Source organism: Colias croceus, chromosome 19 (genome assembly GCF_905220415.1).
Source record: "Colias croceus chromosome 19, ilColCroc2.1".
In the NCBI taxonomy this organism is placed as follows: Eukaryota; Metazoa; Arthropoda; class Insecta; order Lepidoptera; family Pieridae; genus Colias; species Colias croceus.
This window is the reverse complement of record NC_059555.1, coordinates 533620-552341: the sequence shown is the minus strand read 5'-3', so window position 1 is coordinate 552341 and position 18722 is coordinate 533620. Positions and strand designations below refer to the sequence as shown.

General features: G+C 31.4%; 1 protein-coding gene across 3 annotated transcripts in view; it reads left to right on the top strand.

Annotated features, from left to right (window-relative positions):
• LOC123700529 (uncharacterized protein CG3556) overlaps positions 1 to 18722 on the top strand; it is a 58329-nt gene that overhangs the window by 14465 nt on the left and 25142 nt on the right. Inside the window, exon 2 of one of the 3 annotated variants that reach the window (XM_045647768.1) lies at positions 3586 to 3617. The exons of 1 other annotated variant lie outside the window; for it this stretch is intronic. The gene's annotated coding sequence lies outside the window, so the exon portion shown is untranslated. Of the gene's footprint in view, positions 1 to 3585; positions 3622 to 18722 lie in introns of all 3 variants that reach the window. One more of the 3 variants, XM_045647767.1, reaches the window with a different exon arrangement.

The window sequence follows — 18722 nt, the reverse complement described above, 5'->3', positions numbered from 1 at the left end:
CCCGCTGATATCAGGAACTACTAATTCGGATTGAAAATTATTCTTGTTCTAATGCATAGAAATCTTATTGAGGACATCGAGGAAGACCTTAATATTATATCGATAGGTGGAGCATCAAGGAAAAATGTTACAAAAATGGGAAATCCACACACAAAAAATAGATACCATATTTTCCCTCCAAACCATCAATTTAAGCCGAAAAGTAAATCAGTTGACAGATTGTTATGCTCCATAGACGTAATAATATTGCCTACGTCATCATCAATCACTAAAGGCACTTCCTTCATTTTACTCATAACTTCATAAAGATGCAAGGTTCAATAGCACCTGGCGGTTATAGGATGTAGAAAATTGAACTAGCATTCCAATTTTGCCGGGTTATATTTGCAGTTCTTCGAGAATATTCTAGAATTTCAATGTTCTAAAGTTTACACGGAGAGCCGTGTTCGACTGTTCGGTCTGTTTTCATGTAATGTTTGTAATTTTAACTATAAAGTTTTAAAATGATTTTCATTATAATATATTCCGAAATGCTTTTTATCTGTAAATGTGTCACTTGTTATAATTAATAGAATGGTGCCTAATTTTCTAATTTATGTTAAATTCAACTCAGGATTTCTTATATTTAACCGTAATTCTAATATTTAACGATGAAAAAATAGTTGTACAACATTTAGATAAATAACGTAACAAAATACATAATAAAGTTTTTGATATTTCATCACGACTTACCAATTTTACCATTTCGTGTACATTTTATTTTTTGTTGCGTCGAAACACGTAGAACGGTAGAAAGACATAAATTTTTCCTCACGCGTCGTCTAAAGAAATAAGAAAAAAAAAAGACTTTTACCTACATTGGTTAGGTCTTTTAAAGCTTCTCTACTTATATTGTAGTATTGTAGTGTTCAAAACACGATTCACTGTGAATATAAAGTGCTAAAAATTTGGGTTTCACTAAATTGCTTTTACTCGTTATTGCGCGGATTTTATTCCGTTTTATTTATTCTATGGTTCAATTTAGGTGTTGCCGCTTTTTCAGTGTGTTAATAAATTTCGAATTGAAGAATAAAATTGTAAAAAAAAATTATTAAAATATTTTATATTGGGCCAGCGGGTACCTATGTTATTGTTTATTATCTTCTCTATTAATATATATAGATATATTAATAGAGAAGATAGCTTCTATTAATTAAAAACACATTAATAATAATGTTTAATTAGAACAAAATAAGAATGATATATTTTTTTTAATTTTAATAGGTACTTTTGCTTTTGATTTTACATACCTCAGCGTTGTATAGGTATATATATTATGGATGCAGTTATAAAATATTGTCTTCGACACACAAAAACAAACACATATTTTACAAAAAAAAACTGATCATTGTAGCTTCATAACACAAATCGATTATTAACTGCCGAGTATATAGTGAATATAAAACTCGTATTTGCTGACGTCACGAAGTCGGTGACGTCATCAATATTCATAAGCCTACGTCATCAAATGTGGATGTTTACTGCCATACATCATTTTGACAGTTTTGCCCAGTCGTATAAAAGTTAGTATTTGATTGGAGAATTATTATATATTTATTCATTTAATTAGATTTTTAAGCGCATTTGCATTGTCATAGTCAATAATGAATAGTAAATAGACAAATGCAAAAAAAATGGCGCCTGCAGAGACGATTGGATACCTCCCATAATAATTTATAAGCTTATTCTTAATCTTATTAATTATTATTAATTAAGTATTTGTATTTTGTATATTAAATTACTATTAAAAAATTATTAACAAATAAATAAGCTCTTTAATCATTTATGAGAAATTTTATTAAACACTTTTTTCCCTGTATTGTTTTTTTTTTTCACTCGAGAAACCCGGGAAACATGCATTTCATATTTCGAATTTTAAATTGGTTGGATGCATGTCACTGTTCTTAATTCAAATTGCTTTTATGCAATTAAGTATGTTTTTTAGAAGCACTGTTAATTTAATTGTTAAATAAAATAATACAATACTGTGATCTATTACCGACTGAAGCAAAAGAGGGTTATGTTTCTTAAATATGTAAGTTTGTATTTATAAAACATTTTCTTGGTTTTTACATGTTGAATGGTTTTTAAATTCAACTCAAATCGAAGCTAGTGTTACAACAAAATGATATATTTGATGAAAATTACATTATTTTTTGTACTATATTTGGCTTTTTCTTATTTCAAGTTATTTCCATAATTAGCTTCTTACCTATTTACGTTCATAATTTGTAAATATAAAAGTTTGATTTTATTTACTTCCAATAATTGATGAAAAGGGCCTATAAAGTACTTAACTTGTTTCGCAGTTGAAACTTCTTTCAATGAAAATAAGTTTTCAACCAAAAATTATTAATTGGCTTTTATGCATTGAATATAAATTCGATAAAATTGTGTAAATTATGTTTTCTTGAATGAACAGTTTTGTTTACGGAAATAACAAATCCATACTAATATTATAAATGCGAAAGTAACTCTGTCTGTCTGTCTGTTACTCAATCACGCCTTAACTGCTGAACTAATTTGTATGAAATTTGGTATAGAGATATTTTGATACCCGAGAAAGGACATAGGATAGGTTTTATCCCGGAAATCCCACGGGAACGGGAACTATGCGGGTTTTTCTTTGACTGCGTGGGCGAAGCCGCGGGCGGAAAGCTAGTGGTTATAATATATATACGTATAATTAGTTAGATATGATAAACTACTTACATGTAAAACATACTTTACTCTGTAAAAAACCTTTGTCTTATTTTACCGACAACCAACAAATTGAAAATGGTAATTATGAAATTAATATCGTAACAATATATTTATTTTATCATACGTTTCAATGTGTATGAAAATATACATTTAGATCGTACCTACGTTTATTATTTTTCTTTAAACATACATTGTACATAAACTGAAAATTATGCGTGGACACTCGCGATCCGAACCTCGAGCAATATGTTATAATACTTATTATCGGCAAACAAAATATGGAAGCACACATTAGGTATTCTAACAACACTTGAGTATTCGTGTTTTAATAAAATAGAACAAAAATAAACATGTGCATGATATTAAGTATTATATTTTAAGGGAAAAGATGTTTTTTATTTATTACTTGGTCAAGCCTATAAATGATAATATGATCATATTGGCTCTTTTGTGGCGTAAATAACATTGAAATATAAAGAAGATGAAATAAAACAAGTGAAATAATGGAATACAAATATATAGATTGACTTCTACTTACCTTATCAGACATTTAATATGAGAAAGACTGTTTGACATTTAATATGAGAAAGAATATTGAAAGCTTTCGCAGAAAAGGGTTAAATAGGCTATCAGTGATCTTCAGTGATCAACAAGTCGTAAAACTAACTCTTAACAAAGGAAACGTTTAAACTCAAAATACTTATAAAATTTTACAGCTTTTGCTGCACACACTCACAAATTTAATATACTTCTAACACACACATACATAGAGTACACATAAAGAACGTTCTAGAACGTCAAGTTTAATATAAAAATATGTTCTAAAAGCCATATTTCTTTCAGATCCTGTCTTGATAACCAGCTGTCGAGCAAGGGTCGGTAAGTACGTTATCTATGCTTACACCATCTTTTACGAACAAAGGCTAAATTCTTTAATATTAATTTTACTCTGCTTTTGAAACTCAGCAGTTTTTGGAATATTAAAAGAATGGTACAATATTTAGCAACAGGATTAGATACGCAGTTTTTTGAGGTTATTAAAAGTTTTGGACTAACGTTTAATACTTATTACATTTACATTACTCGCTGTTATCTTTGTATTTATACTAATACTATAAAGCTGAAGGGTTTGTTTGTTTTAACGCGCTAATCTCAGGAACTACTGATACGATTTGAAAAATTCTTTCGTAGTTAGATAGCCCATTTTTCGAGGGAAGCTATAGGCTATGTATTATCACGCTAACACCAACAAGAGCGGAGCAATGCAGGTGAAACCGCTGAGCACAACTAGTCTATTATAATACGAAACCTGTTATTAGATATTAGAACGTTCTAGAAACGTAAAATATTATATACTATAATGGAATTCAATTTCAAACAATTATGTAGACTAAACCTATTTCTGAAGCGCTTTTGAATTATATTAATTAGTAATTAGAAACCCCAGGAGATACAGAAGTCAGTCATACGATTATAATACAATTTAATTAATATATTTAGTCATTATTTATTTTTTGGGTCATCAAATAATTATATTATTACTAGCTTTCAGCCCGCGGCGCCCGCATTTTCAAAGAATAACCCGCATAGTTCCCGTTCCCGTAGGATTTCCGGGATAAAACCAATGCTATGTGTTAATCCAAGTTATCTTCTATATGTGTGCTAAATTTCATTGTAATCGGTTCAGTAGTATTTGCGTGAAAGTGTAACAAACACACACACATACTCACAAACTTTCGCATTTATAATATTAGTAGGAAGGAAAGGATAGGATAGTAGGATATTAAAGACTTAAAATATTATTCCCTAATAGTGTAACGTGGAATGCCTTCATAAATAAAAAGAACCATTACATTAAAACCGGAAATTATAAAAACACATAAAGCTCAGGTATTTGAATAATGTTGTCAGCCAAGAAAATTACGAACGAGCTAGATGCATCAAGATGGCGGCCAAGGATTTATTATCTATGCATAAAAGAATAATTTCTCTCTATGGTACTGAAAATAGTTTTATAATGTAAATTCAGCCTGCAATTTCTTTTTTACACATCGTAGAGAATCAGTATTATTATTATGTTTTACATGATAAAATACCTATAGGTATGTATTTTAAATAAACTATGAATTACCTAATTATTTTGGAAAATTTAAATTATGACGAGCTGACTCAGCGTGCTAGGCCAACGACCCTTCGAACTCACACAAAAAATTAATAAAAATCGGTCAAGCGAAGGAGGTAGGTATTTCGTTATAATTTGAAAATTTATTTAAATTATTAAGAATTACATCTATACTTATATTATAAAGAGGAAAGGTTTGTAATTATGTATGTATGTATGTATGGTTTTCACGCATAAACTACTGGACCGATATCAAAAATTCTTTCACTATTAGAAAGCTGCATCTTCACTGAGCAACATAGGCTAGGTTTTATCCCGGAAATCCCACGGGAACGGGAACTATGCGGGTTTTTCTTTGAAAACGCGGGCGAGGCCGCAGGCGGAAAGCTAGTACTTATATATGTATAACAAGAGATACTATAATACTACTAGCTGTGCCCCAAGGTTTTACCCGCATTGTTCCGCTCCTATTAGTTTAGCGTAAACAGTATTTTTCAAAAGAAAAACCAACCAACTCTTCAGCTTTGTATTATTACCTGTAATTATACCTACCTATACACAGTTGAATACATAGTTTCCATAGGAAAATATAATTGACAAATCCAATTAAATTAGCAATTAATAACTATTATTTGCACATTTGCTAAAATGTTTGTTTGGAAGTTGTTTGTGGAACATCAGTTGATTAGTATTCTATAACATGTTCGTTCATTTATCTTAATTTGATTGACACGTTTGGCTGTTATATTGAAAATATTGAATTATTTACTTGCATTCAACTAGCTTTCTGACCGCGTCTTCGCTCGCTTTGTCTTAAACCTAATCTTATTCAAATATTATAAAGCTAAAGAGTTTGTTTGTTTGAACGCGCTAATCTCAGGAACTAGTGGTCCGATTTGAAAAATTCTTTGGTGTTAGATAGCCCATTCAACGAGGAAGGCTATAGGCTATATACCATCACGCTAAGACCATCAGGAGCGGAGCACTGCGGGTAAAACCGTGGGGCTCAGTTAGTAAATTATATGTCGTGGTCATATCGTAGATTTGCTCATTTCATGAAATGGCCAATTTAGTTTGGCCAGATCGTTAAATCGTCAACGTTTCACGATTTGGTCATCCACATTTGGCCAATTGTATTTGGTACAATTGTATTTGATATAATATGTATATAATATTATAGCAGGGGAGCCCAAGGGTATATCGGGATTAACTCGAGCGAAGCAAAAAGAATAGGGTACCAATGTCCCCACCAGTTAAGCTTTTTTTATTTTCTGTTTTTTATGAGGGCCACCCACACAACGCAAATCGATAGACATACATATTACATACTACGAGTAGATACATAGCTTTTTGTTCAAGAACACGTCGATGTTTCAAATCTATATCAAAATTTCATATGATTTGTGTTACATTTTTAAAAGACGCATTCTCTGCAAAGGGAAATCCATATAAAAAACTTTTATTCTTCCTAACCATGAAACTATTTAATCAATAGCTAACAATCATGATGCTTGACTAAATCGACATTTAGTATCATGAACTACTTTGTAACATAGCTTTTCGCCTGCAACTTTCCCCGCAAAAAAAATAAAAATTACCCTCTACGTGTGTGCCAAATTTCATTAAAATAGATTCATCAGTTTTTGTGGGAAGGCGTTACAAACATACTATCGCACACGCGAAAAATTGGCTGAGTAAAATTATGATTAGATTTAAAAATCTGGCTCAACGTTAAAATTCGCTTCTCATTGTAATTAATCTTCAATTAAATCAGCTTCAATACATTTTAGACGTAAATATATCATGTGAAAAAAAATACATTTTTCGTAAAAATACTCGTACAAAAACACCTACGGTCGTAACATTTTATTTTGTATTTTAATACATCTAAAACCTTTTAAACGGATTAAAATTATTATACATTTTAATAAAAAAGAGCATGCGTGTCGAGCACGCGTGTCAGAAGTGAAACTTCTTTGGCAAGATTCAAGGATAGCAAAATCGTCGCCTTATTCCATGACGTGACGGTATTGCCATGACCTTGAAGAAGTTTCACATCAAAAATTGAACGTGTATCGACGTAGTAAAAACAAAGTGGGATTGCACTGTTTGTCCGTCTGTCCCTGTCGCTATGTGTATGCGATATGTGGGTTTTTGTAATAGATAGATTGATTCAAGATGATGGATATAATATGTATGTTAAATACACAATTGCCTCGCTATTAATATAATATACAGGCACTCGCTTAAAATAAAGCGAATACATTAATATTATATTAATAATAAATTGAATATTAACTTTACACAATACCTTATAAATCAATCAGGATTATATTTCAACACAAATTTTCTGTATGAAAAGATCCTGTAAGTTTTATAATTCTTTAATTAATTCAACAGCAAAGTTTGAGGTACTAGGAGCGCAGAGACGAGAGAGTTTTTCATTCAAGTTACTGTACAGTTTTCTTAACTGAATTCGTATGAATTTTCATGAGTTATCTATACATATACTAGCTTTCCACTCGCGGCTTCGCCCGCGTTTTTAGATAAAACCCCGCATAGTTCCCTTTCCCGTGGGATTTCCGGGATAAAACCTATCCTATGTCTCAAGTTGGATCGAACTGCACATGAATTGAAACTGACACGAATTTTATTATAATCGGTTAAGTGGTTTAGGAGTCCATTGAGGACAAACATTGTGACACGAGATTTATATATATTAAGATAATAAAATCGTAGGTAAGTCAAAACTGTACATTGAATATTTTTTAAGAGAATACTTCGGCCGTGATCAATAATCGATATAGAAGCCAAAAACATAGTTTTTAGAATTTTTGTCTGTTTACTTAAAAAAAAAAAAACGACGGAATCGCGGACGTAGTCGCGGGAAACAGCTAGTATAATATTCATGTAGCAATCAATTGTATTAAAATTATTACCGTCTCATAATATTAAATATTATATCGTAGCACATCTTAATCTCGTAGCAATACGCCTACGTTCGTAGCATTGTGCTACAAAATTATGGATTATGGAAATTCCTGATGTTCTTGTACGAAAATTGTATTTATTATTACAATGCTTTTCTAATTATAGACTGAATATTTAGTTTTCTAATTATAATATTTGGTTTGCATTTATAATTATTCGTAAGATATTATCAAATTACCAATTTTTATGCCTTGCAAAATAATAACGAATATAAACTCTTAGAATAAACCATTTAATATTATTTAAGAATTCATGCGAATAACGTTAATAAACTAACCACTTGTCCCGGCTTCACTCGGATTGAACCGGGATAAACAAATGCGCCTATACTATATTAATAACTTTAATTGTAGCTTCCCAACGTTCATTATATATCAGTTCTATCTATTTATAATGTATCTTACCTATTTATATGTATATATTATTATGTATTAATCATTATAATATTTGACTAGAATATCAAACATAATTGTAGCGGTTGTACTTATATTATAATCTTAATTAATGTAATCTTTTTTTTCTTTTTGTAAAATTGTATTGTAAATTTGACCTCCCTATCGCATTGGGTAAACTGTAATGGTAGGAATGGTTTTGTATAAATAAATAAATAAATAAATCTTTTCTTATATTTAAATGTCCGTAATAAACGTATTTTCATTATTTCTAGAAGAATATTCTAAATCAGTCGGTTTTTTATATTTAACAATAACAAACATACAACCAATCAGTCCTTTACAATATTACTAAAAATGCTTCAAATAAACAACCAAAACAGTAGGATAGGAAACATCTGTTCCTGACGTTGGATCGAATAAATTGCTGACTGCGCAAATTTGAGCACTCTTCGACTAAGCGATTTGAATTTAAGACGACCCTGTTGTGATTTATCTTTAATATCGAGTCGTGAGTGATAAATGGTAAGTTGTTTTTTTGGTAAATAAGATGTGAGGGGCGGAATGTCAATCGTGTTTCGTTACGTATATTATCTCAATGCAGATGTATATTATTTTCTATTACTTAGGTAGTTAAATATGTACTATATATTTAATAAACAGGTAACTGAATTACAAAAGCAAGAATCTTTAAAAAAAAGGTTAAAGCTAAAACTAACTCCGGTGCATATTTTTATAAAGTAAAATTTACAGTGAACAATTTTCAAATCAATGTTCCTTTTAAAATGTAGTAATTGTTCGGTAAATAAAATCGTCGGTTAATCAAATTTCCATTTAACCTAATTATTGAAAAGGTGATAAAGTAGGTACTAGGTAATCGATAAATCTAATTTGATGTTTTTAACAATAGTAAAGTATATTTATAATATTGTCTATTACTAAACATCTGCTTCTCTCAAAGGACATTCCAAGAAAAAAATGCAATCCAAACCAGTAGTTCCTAACATTAGTACGTTCATCCAAACACGCAAGAAACACTTCAGCTTAATAACGTTCGCTTTAGTACCTACTAGTATTATCTTTGGTATTAGTATAGATATACATGTATATTCAGATACCAGCAACCATTACCCATATCGATAGATTGCAATTTCCATGCAACACAACTTGCTGATTGATACACGTATCCATTGTGTAAGCCGATTGCCTCAGATTATACGAGAAACAAAAGAATCTAGAAAGATCTAGAATTTTGTTTTATTTGTATTTCTTTTGAAGTCTATATTATAGATATTGCTTTTGGTTTTCATAATTGTTACTTAGTCGAGTCTTTATTGTAACTTACAAACTAAATATTTAACATTTTCATTTATATTTAAAAACGATTAAACTTCTAACTAGATTTACTTTTTGAAATTCTAACTTTCGTAAATCGAGCTTTTTTACTCTAGTAAAACTGGTAGTCGTTGTGACTTTCATTCAATAATTATTAATAATATATCTCACGTTATGTCATTTTTATTAAGGCAATAACGAAACCATTCGAACAAAATCGTTAGTCTGTTACAAACAATCCAATCTCAAAATATATAAACAAAAACTAATAAGAAACAAGAAACGTATTTTCATATAAAATAGTTGAAACATATTTGTACAAAGTTATAAAACAAATGTAATATTTGTTTCGCAAACCTCAAAGGCTTTGCAAAATAAATATCCAATTTAATTCTAGAAAGTAACAAAGAACTAGAGCAGAAATGCCGTAGTGATATAAATTTTTAGGTAAAACTTGGAAAGTACTACAGAGTTCGCTCCGAAATAGTTTTTAATTAAAATCGCTTTTAAAATGAGATGCTGTCTTATATTCTTTATATTTTTATGAAAGTTCTTTGTATGCTTACAGTTTATAATCTTGGTTTATAATAAAAAGTTTGACAACGGCAACAGATATACAATAAATTGAAATTTAAATATTAGTATTATCATTTATCTAATCCAATATGCTATTGTGCCGAAATACAATCAAGTTAATTCTTTATCTTTAAAATTTTTTAACCGTGTTATTCAAAATACGTACAAATACTTTTCCCTTACTAAGGCTTTCTTAAAAAATAACTATTCTCTGGTATAATTTAAACATCGGCTAAAACAAAGCTTTATGAAAAATGTAATCTTCTGTGGAATAAACGTTTTATGATATTAAATATTTAAGGCTGAAACAACACAACCTAGCTAGTTACTAAGTAAAACAACAGATAATTACATAAGTAGTTACAACGAAAGTACGCCTGAAAACATAATCTATACTAATATTATAAAGCTGATGAGTTTGTTTGAGATGTGTGTCTATGTCTTTGTTTGTTTGAACGCGCTAATCTCAGGAACTACTGATCCGATTAGAAAAATTGTTTCGGCCCATTTATCGAGAAAGGCTACAGGCTAAATATGATTACCTCTTTTATATGTTCTGTGATCATTACCACAATATATATATGTATGTTTATCAGCCATCGGGTTTCCATAACACAAGCGAAAGCTTACATCAGATCGTGCCGTGTGTGGGAATTGTCCTGAAATATTTATTTATTTATTTTTCCACACGGGATTTAATACTGCTTTTAGACATCATGGTACTGGCCAAAGCAATTTGCGCGGGAATTTCGAGGGTTTAGAGTAATTAAGATTTAAGACGACTCTCAACAATAATTGTACAGTTGAAAACCGTTGTTAATAGACATAGCGGTATTTTCTTGTGTAATTCATCTAAATATAGTCCTCATAACTAGTAAAAGATCGCGGATTTACTCGCGTCTTACTCGGATAAATTGAAGATAAAATGAATCCTACTTATACTTATCCTACTTATATTAGAAACGGGAAACTTTCTTAATAGATATGAATGAATGTTTGTTACTCTTTCACGCAAAAAATGGTTACATCAGGATTTAGATGATACGCGGCCGTGATGTAGTTTATCTACTAGAAAACACGTATAAGTCATAGAAATAGGTACTTTCATCTGCAGGTTCACCTATAGGCGAAACCGTGCAGCACAGCTAGTCCTAAATCTATACTTGTAATATTTTAAAGCTGAAGAGTTTGTTTGTTTGAACGCGCAAATCTCAGGAACTACTGGTCCAATTTTAAAAATTATTTCGGTTTTAGATAGCCCATTTATCGAGGAAGGCTATAGACTATAATATATCATCACGCTAAGACCAACAGGTAAAACCGCGGGGCACATCTAGTCCTAAATAATTTTATAAGACCTTCACAATCTTATTTACTTAGATACCAAACGAAGTCAGGTCAAGAGGTTAGTTTAATAAAACATTACCACCTACATAATAGTAAAGATGTATACAAAGTCTATAAATACCTCATCACGGTACATCGACGATCAAACAAGAGCATGCCTGATTGGGCTTTACGCTATGCCTGTATTGCTAGCTACCTGTTAAAATGTATTTATTCTATTTTTCAATGTAGCAAGGTTGTAGTTTTTGTTTTATCTGTGTGATAAATGATAATGTTCTGTCTGTGTACGTGTAATCGAATGTTTTGTTTGATTAAACAATTTGTTTAATGTTTCTTCTCTTTAAAACGTTGGTTGTACTCTTGGTTGTACTACTTATTTCAAAAAATGACATGTAATAAAATTAGATATTAATTATACAATTAAGGGAAATATGTTGTAAAAGTTACCAAAAACATGCTGTAACCACAAAAATATATAAGTTTCCCTCAAACATTTTTCCTTACCTTGCTTTTTTCATAGTCACTGATACGAAATATTTCTAATCCAAAAACCCAATCCATTCATACAACCTATTCCGTGGAAGCAGTGAGATTTATTTAATCGTCCACTCACAATAATTTACATACGCCAGTATCAGTCCTATTGCGATTGAAGCGCTTTAAGCGCTGCGGTTAGCCTGCTGTGAATTGTTTAACTGAACTAACTTTGTGTAAATCTATTTCCGATTTAAAGCGCTTTTTGTTTAAACTGGAATGTCTTTGACGATGTAAGATAGTTGGAAGTACATCCTACAAAATACTACGACTGAACTAATATGGATGAAATTTATCACAGAAGTAGAACTCATCAAAGCAAGTACAAAAATCAAATAAAATATGGCTGCTCCTGAAGTTTACTTCAAACTACTATATGAATTTCCTTCAGAAAAAAATACACTTAATTTATTTAAATAAACTAAGTATTTGACCATTTAAAAGCTACCGTTTTATCAGTTCACATGGGATATATTTTATTTTGTTATCCCAGGTCAACCCGAGCAAAGCCAGGACAATAAGGTAGTCATAAATATACACGATATAATTTATCATCTTTTATGCTTGGTCATTGTGTTATTTTTTATGTATGAGCAAATAGATTGTGAAAATCGTTACTTATAATTATAAACCTGTTTTTTGTATATCTTTATACCTATTTGGTACCATTGTGCTAATTTTGATTGGAAATAAGTAAATTTTAAGCAACTATATTTTTTATAAAATGTATTCATTTTGGGTTCTGAAGATTTAATAATAGAGTGTAAATATTTGGGTAGGTAGTTTATCGTGTATTCGTTTAGCGATCTCTTCCAGATAGTGTTGCCCAAATTCAGTCTTGGTCTTGCAGTCTTGGTCTTGCGTCTTGCGTTTTTGCAAGACCAAGACCAAGAACAAGACCGCGTATTTTTAGCAAGACCAAGACCAAGACTTACCGTGCAAGACTTGAGCAAGAACAAGACATAGCCTGCAAGACTCTTGCGTCTTGCAGCTAGGACTTAGCACTATTTCACTGAGTAGTTAGGTGTAACAGTTCGGTGTATAACTAGGTAGGTACGCTTAGGAATTCTATGAGACGCAAAAAACTGTATCAAAGAATATGAAAAACTGGACCTATGCGCATTACTAGTTATTTATTAATCTGCTTGATCTTTACTATGGCTATGTTAATTCAAGCTCACAATGTTCCAATTCTAATACGTTTTTCTAAGATTTAAAGTAAACTTTAATAAATAGTAATAGACTAATAGGTAATTGCAAGACTTGCAAGACTTGCAAGACTCTTGCTGCAAGACCAAGACCAAGACCAAGACTGGGAGCGCAAGACCAAGACCAAGACCAAGACTAGGTGTATTGGCGCAAGACCAAGACCAAGACCAAGACCAGATGTATTGGCGCAAGACCAAGACCAAGACTGGCTAAGTCTCGTCTTGTTCTTGCATTTGGGCAACACTACTTCCAGACAAATATGACGGACGGACAGCTTTTTTTATTCGTTATAAATTAACTATATAATAATTCACATTAAAATTTGAATCTGATTTCTAATACAAATAACTTTAGAAATTCGTGTAATTCCAAACAATTTTATCATCAAAAAGCAACAAGCATTTTCTTCATGTACACACCGCCTTAAACTTTCCCAAACAATATATTTAAGCCTCGATTTAATCGACACAAGAAAGTTAAATTGAATTTCCTTAACTTGTTGATGTTTACTTTATAATGCCATATGAGGATTGTTTACTTTATTTACTCACTTATTTTTATTAACATTACTAGCGGTCCGCCCCGGCTTCGCCCGCGGTACATATTTACGTTTTCTCTACATACGAACCATCCTCGTACTTCAATGAATATAATAAAAAAAGAATTATCGAAATCGATCCACTCGTTTACGCGTGATGCCGTGACAACGCGAAACGGCTGTTATGTAAAAAAACTGTTACTTATATAAAAACTGTTATGACGATTCAAAAGTGCTTTAAAAGAAGTCCTAATTGAATAAATAAATGTTCGAGTTTGAGATTGAGGAAAAAGCGTACTTACTTGTACCAAAAATACGCTCATAGAAAGCATCGTTGTAGGCGGTTATACATGGTGGTATGTATATCACAATGTAGGTAATTTGTCAAAGAATATAAACAAAATATCTAGGCAGTATTTCCGAGTAACAATCCTTATTCAAGAATTCTTTTATGTTATTGTTACACATACGCCTACAGCTTCTATTTAGAAAAATGTTTGTTGAAAGAACAAAAAACATTATTTCTCGTTAGAAAAATGGACAAGAAAATAGATTTATTGTATAAAAAGTTATATAGAAGAGAGAACACCCTTATTAGGACGAAAAGGACATTGAGCTACTGCTGAAAATAAGCCGTCGCTCCAGGTTTTATCCGCATTGCTCCGTTCTTGTTGGTCTTAGCGTGATGATATAATATATAGCCTTCCTCGATAAATGGGCTACCTATCTAACACCAAAAGAATTTTTCAAATTGGACCAGTAGTTCCTGAGATTAGCGTCACTCATCTTTCAGTCATGTACCTAATCACATGACATATAAAAAAGCTGAATATGATTTATTGTAATATTCTTTGCGCTTCTCCGGACGTCAACCGGATTGACCCGGGAAATAAATGTTGCCTGTAATACTCGAAAATAATGAACATTTTTAATGGAACAATTTTTAAAATGTCGAATATTTTTAGAATCAAATTGTCACTAAAGAAACAAAGTTTTGCTATATTTCATAGACTGCTAAGTTTACGTAATTTAACGCGATTTTTGTGATTTTTTTTCGTCTTTTGATAAAATCTTTTCATCTATTAATTGTAGACAACGGCAAGTCGTATCCGTAACGGAAATTAACTGGTTGGCTTCGCGCGCTTTTCCACATTTTTCCCGCCAAAAGGGAAATGAACGTATTTGAATATCCTATTTGTAAAACGATTAATCCGTGTAGACACACTTCAGTCTTTGTTTGGATAAAATACATGCTGTATTACATAACGTGACTTAAATTTAAGATCCTTACTTACTTAATTTTATAATCTGAAATTGTGTTGGATTATAATTACGTTACATAACCATTTTATAATATGTTTTTTTATGAATAGAAAGAGTAAGGCTTGATAATGGTATATTAGTTAATTTTTACCGCAAACATCATTCCTTTAAATTTGTTTCTTTTGTTTCTGCGGCCGAAACCGCGGCCTGAAAGCTAGTATGGAATATAATACGATACTACCATATACCTAACTTGGTAAAGATATAACTTCCAATTACCTTGTTTATTATTATTTGTTGTTGGACACCAACTTGAGAAAACTTAAAACCCAAAACAACGTTCCAAACTATTACTTACGCATATAATTTTAATAAAATACACTAAAGTTCTAAAACGGAATTATAATGGCTTTGGCAAAATGTTTATTTCATGGAAATACCTTTGTCCAAACGGTTGTTACGCATATATTAACTTTCGTGAACTCTCCTCGAAAGATGTTTAGAATATTCCGGGACTAAAAGACTTCATGAGAAGAAATTTTTAAAATTTTATAATACACACTCTTTGCTGAACGACTTGTTGCTAACAATAATAATATTATATTCTTAGAAATACAGACGATATTTTCAAAACCACCTATACACATAATAAATCTGTAGAAGCGTCAATTCTGTACATTGGAAATATAAATAGCAGGTGGTAATGGATCGATACCAAACCCAAATGTGTGATTAAAAAAAATTTTGTCTGTCTGTCTGTTTTTATGTGAAGGCATCACGTGAAAACTAACGGTTCGATTTCGATGAAACTTGGTATAATTATGATCCTGGTCATAAAATAGGATACTTTTGATCCCGGAAAAATACGCAGAAAAAAATAAATCTTAATTTTTCTTAATTTTTCCGCGCGGACTGAGTCGCGTGATTTAACATAAAACTTACAAACTTGTATGTGTACTTTGTCAATTGCTTTATTCATGGCTCATTTTATAGCAAAAGTTATCAAGGATAATATATTTGATTGTTTCATGTACAGAAATAACAAACGGCAAATGTATAATTAATGTAATGAAAATTAATTCACAATTGCAATGCAATTTAGCACGTAAATCGATAGGCCGAAGGTCATGAATCAAACAGCATAATATATAATTAACACAAAAGCGGAATGTCAAAGAAAATCGATCATAGATATCTGTAGAGTTCCACTTATTGTTTCATGGAATCTATAAAACTCATCAGATATCATGGAAATTGATAAATAACTATTCTAATTCTACACTACAATTCATCCAAGGCTATTTGATTTTTTCGGTTCCAATAATATTCGAATCATCAATTCTACCATGCTCTACATTTTCATATAAAGATGTCTGCAAACGACTACTATTCGTTGGATAAAAACCTATTCAAAAGTCAGAAGAACTCTGAATAGCAAAATCAAGCATAAGACAGACTGATGTTTAACCCAAATATGTTACATTCAATATAAATGCAGTGGGATTTAAAATGATTTTAAAGAAGCATACTACAAATGTTGAGGATGCTTTGATTATACCAAGTATGAATATATCATGAAATAGGTCACGTTAAACTCAATGGGGCACTTTTTCATTTGTACATATTCTAAAGAATGTTATAAATGAACACGCGTAATGAAATGTGGAACACGTATCTACGATGACAATTTAGATTGAACTTTTCTGCATTGAGATTGGAGTCTGCAATTTCTCTGTGAAATTGATGGAATATTTAACTGGAAGCAGTATAGGAGTATAGTTTTTTTTTTAATAATCTACTCATTGGTAGTACAGAGCTTAGTATAGGAGTATAATCTGCCCTTTGGTTAATAGTTTTACAATCCATGCCTAGTGACTAAGAAAACAAATAGGTATTAAATAGCAGGTAAAGAATAACCCTGCTGATCACCTACTTTTCTATAAAGATAATCGATTAGTAAATAGTACTCTGGATCTGTCCGTTACCATATAAGGGGATGAGTCTTCACGTCTTCTAGCATTACAATCGAGCTAGTTTTCAACATCATTACATTAAATGCACCTCGACAAATTGGGTCAGGGTAAGGGAAAATTAGCGTTGTAGCGGTAGCATAATTATTTATTGTTTTATAGTCACTGCTACAATTGCAACCTACATTCACGTTATTCTGTTTCCTATAATGATTCATGTAATTGTCACATATAGGTGCAATTTCCTGTGTATAGTTAAAATTTCTAGTTTTTTTTTTGTCGAGAATACATTCGAATGAACAACGTATAAACGAAAATAAATTTATCATAACACTACAATACTTATACCAACTATAAAAGAGCAACCCTTGAAAAAGGACATGTGTAGTAAGGCACCTTACAAATTAATCGAAACACAAAATATGTAATGATAAAATAATAATGAATTCAACTCAAAAAAATCCCAATAACCTCATCCAATTAGCCCACAATCAGGTCGAGACATGCATACTGCACAGACAACACAAATTACGCCCTTATTCCGTTACAAAATTTCATAATCCATCTCTACGGTTTGCATTACAAAGCGATCCATGTCGAGCACTAGGCGCTCTCGACCCGCGATACAGTACGAATGGCCGGGCAAAGAGCTTTGTTCCTCGCCTGTGTTTCCGTTATATATGTATTTTGCCTTTGTTACTTCACGATTATAGTGCACGGAATAAGGATTTTTCAGTTTCGCGTTTTCCATGCGTTATGAATAGCATGGGGCCCACTATAGAACCCTGTGGAACTTTCGTACGTTTTCAGTTGTATTTGCATATTTTATTTGCACGCTTGGGCGCTTACGGTCTACATTTTTATTAGTAAGATATTCCAACAATGTTATATTGTTCTTCTAAAGTACTGACTCTTTTTCTGATTAAAAGTAGCATCTTTTCCTAAATTAGTAAAAAAATGTTCAACAAATTTTTTCTTCGCTTCAAAAATTCAGAGAATCACATGTGAACTCAATAACTCTTAAAACTGGCTGAATTTTCATTATTTTCAACCTTTATAATCGCTTGCAATCCCCCTCCAAATAAAACAATACGTCGATCCAATCATAGACTCTATAGGTAATAGAATCAAAACAATAACAAACGATATCTTAAAGGAAATCAATGAAAACTTCAATTTCACGTTCCCGGTGATATAGTGCAGTGTCAGAGACAACAGGATATTGCACTTTAACGATAAATGAGAACCAGCACTTGCTTATTGACTTGCTGTTAGAATGTTTTAACATCTATAGGGACCATAGATAATGTAATACTAGACTAGTATCTATATTAATGATATCAAGGTAAAGCCTTTATTGAACTAGGTAATATTAAAAATTAATAGGTTATTAGGTTCCATTTTTTGAAGTGAAACTTCTCTAGGCGCGTTGAGAGTAAAATTTTTGGTCACATCATGGCAATTCCGTGAACATGACATGTAGTAAGGCTACGATTTTGGTATCTTTTTTCACTTCTGACACGCTCTTTTTTGCGTTACATAGGTAGTCAATTTATCGAGAAAAGCTTCACCCTATCGAGCACGAAAAATGTTGCAAAAGCGGGAAAACTTTTTTGGAGCTTCCATTGCGTGAGCCGACGGCTATTTTTTTATAGCTACGCATGTGGCTACGCAAGCTAGTAGCAGTTTCATTAAAGTGGATG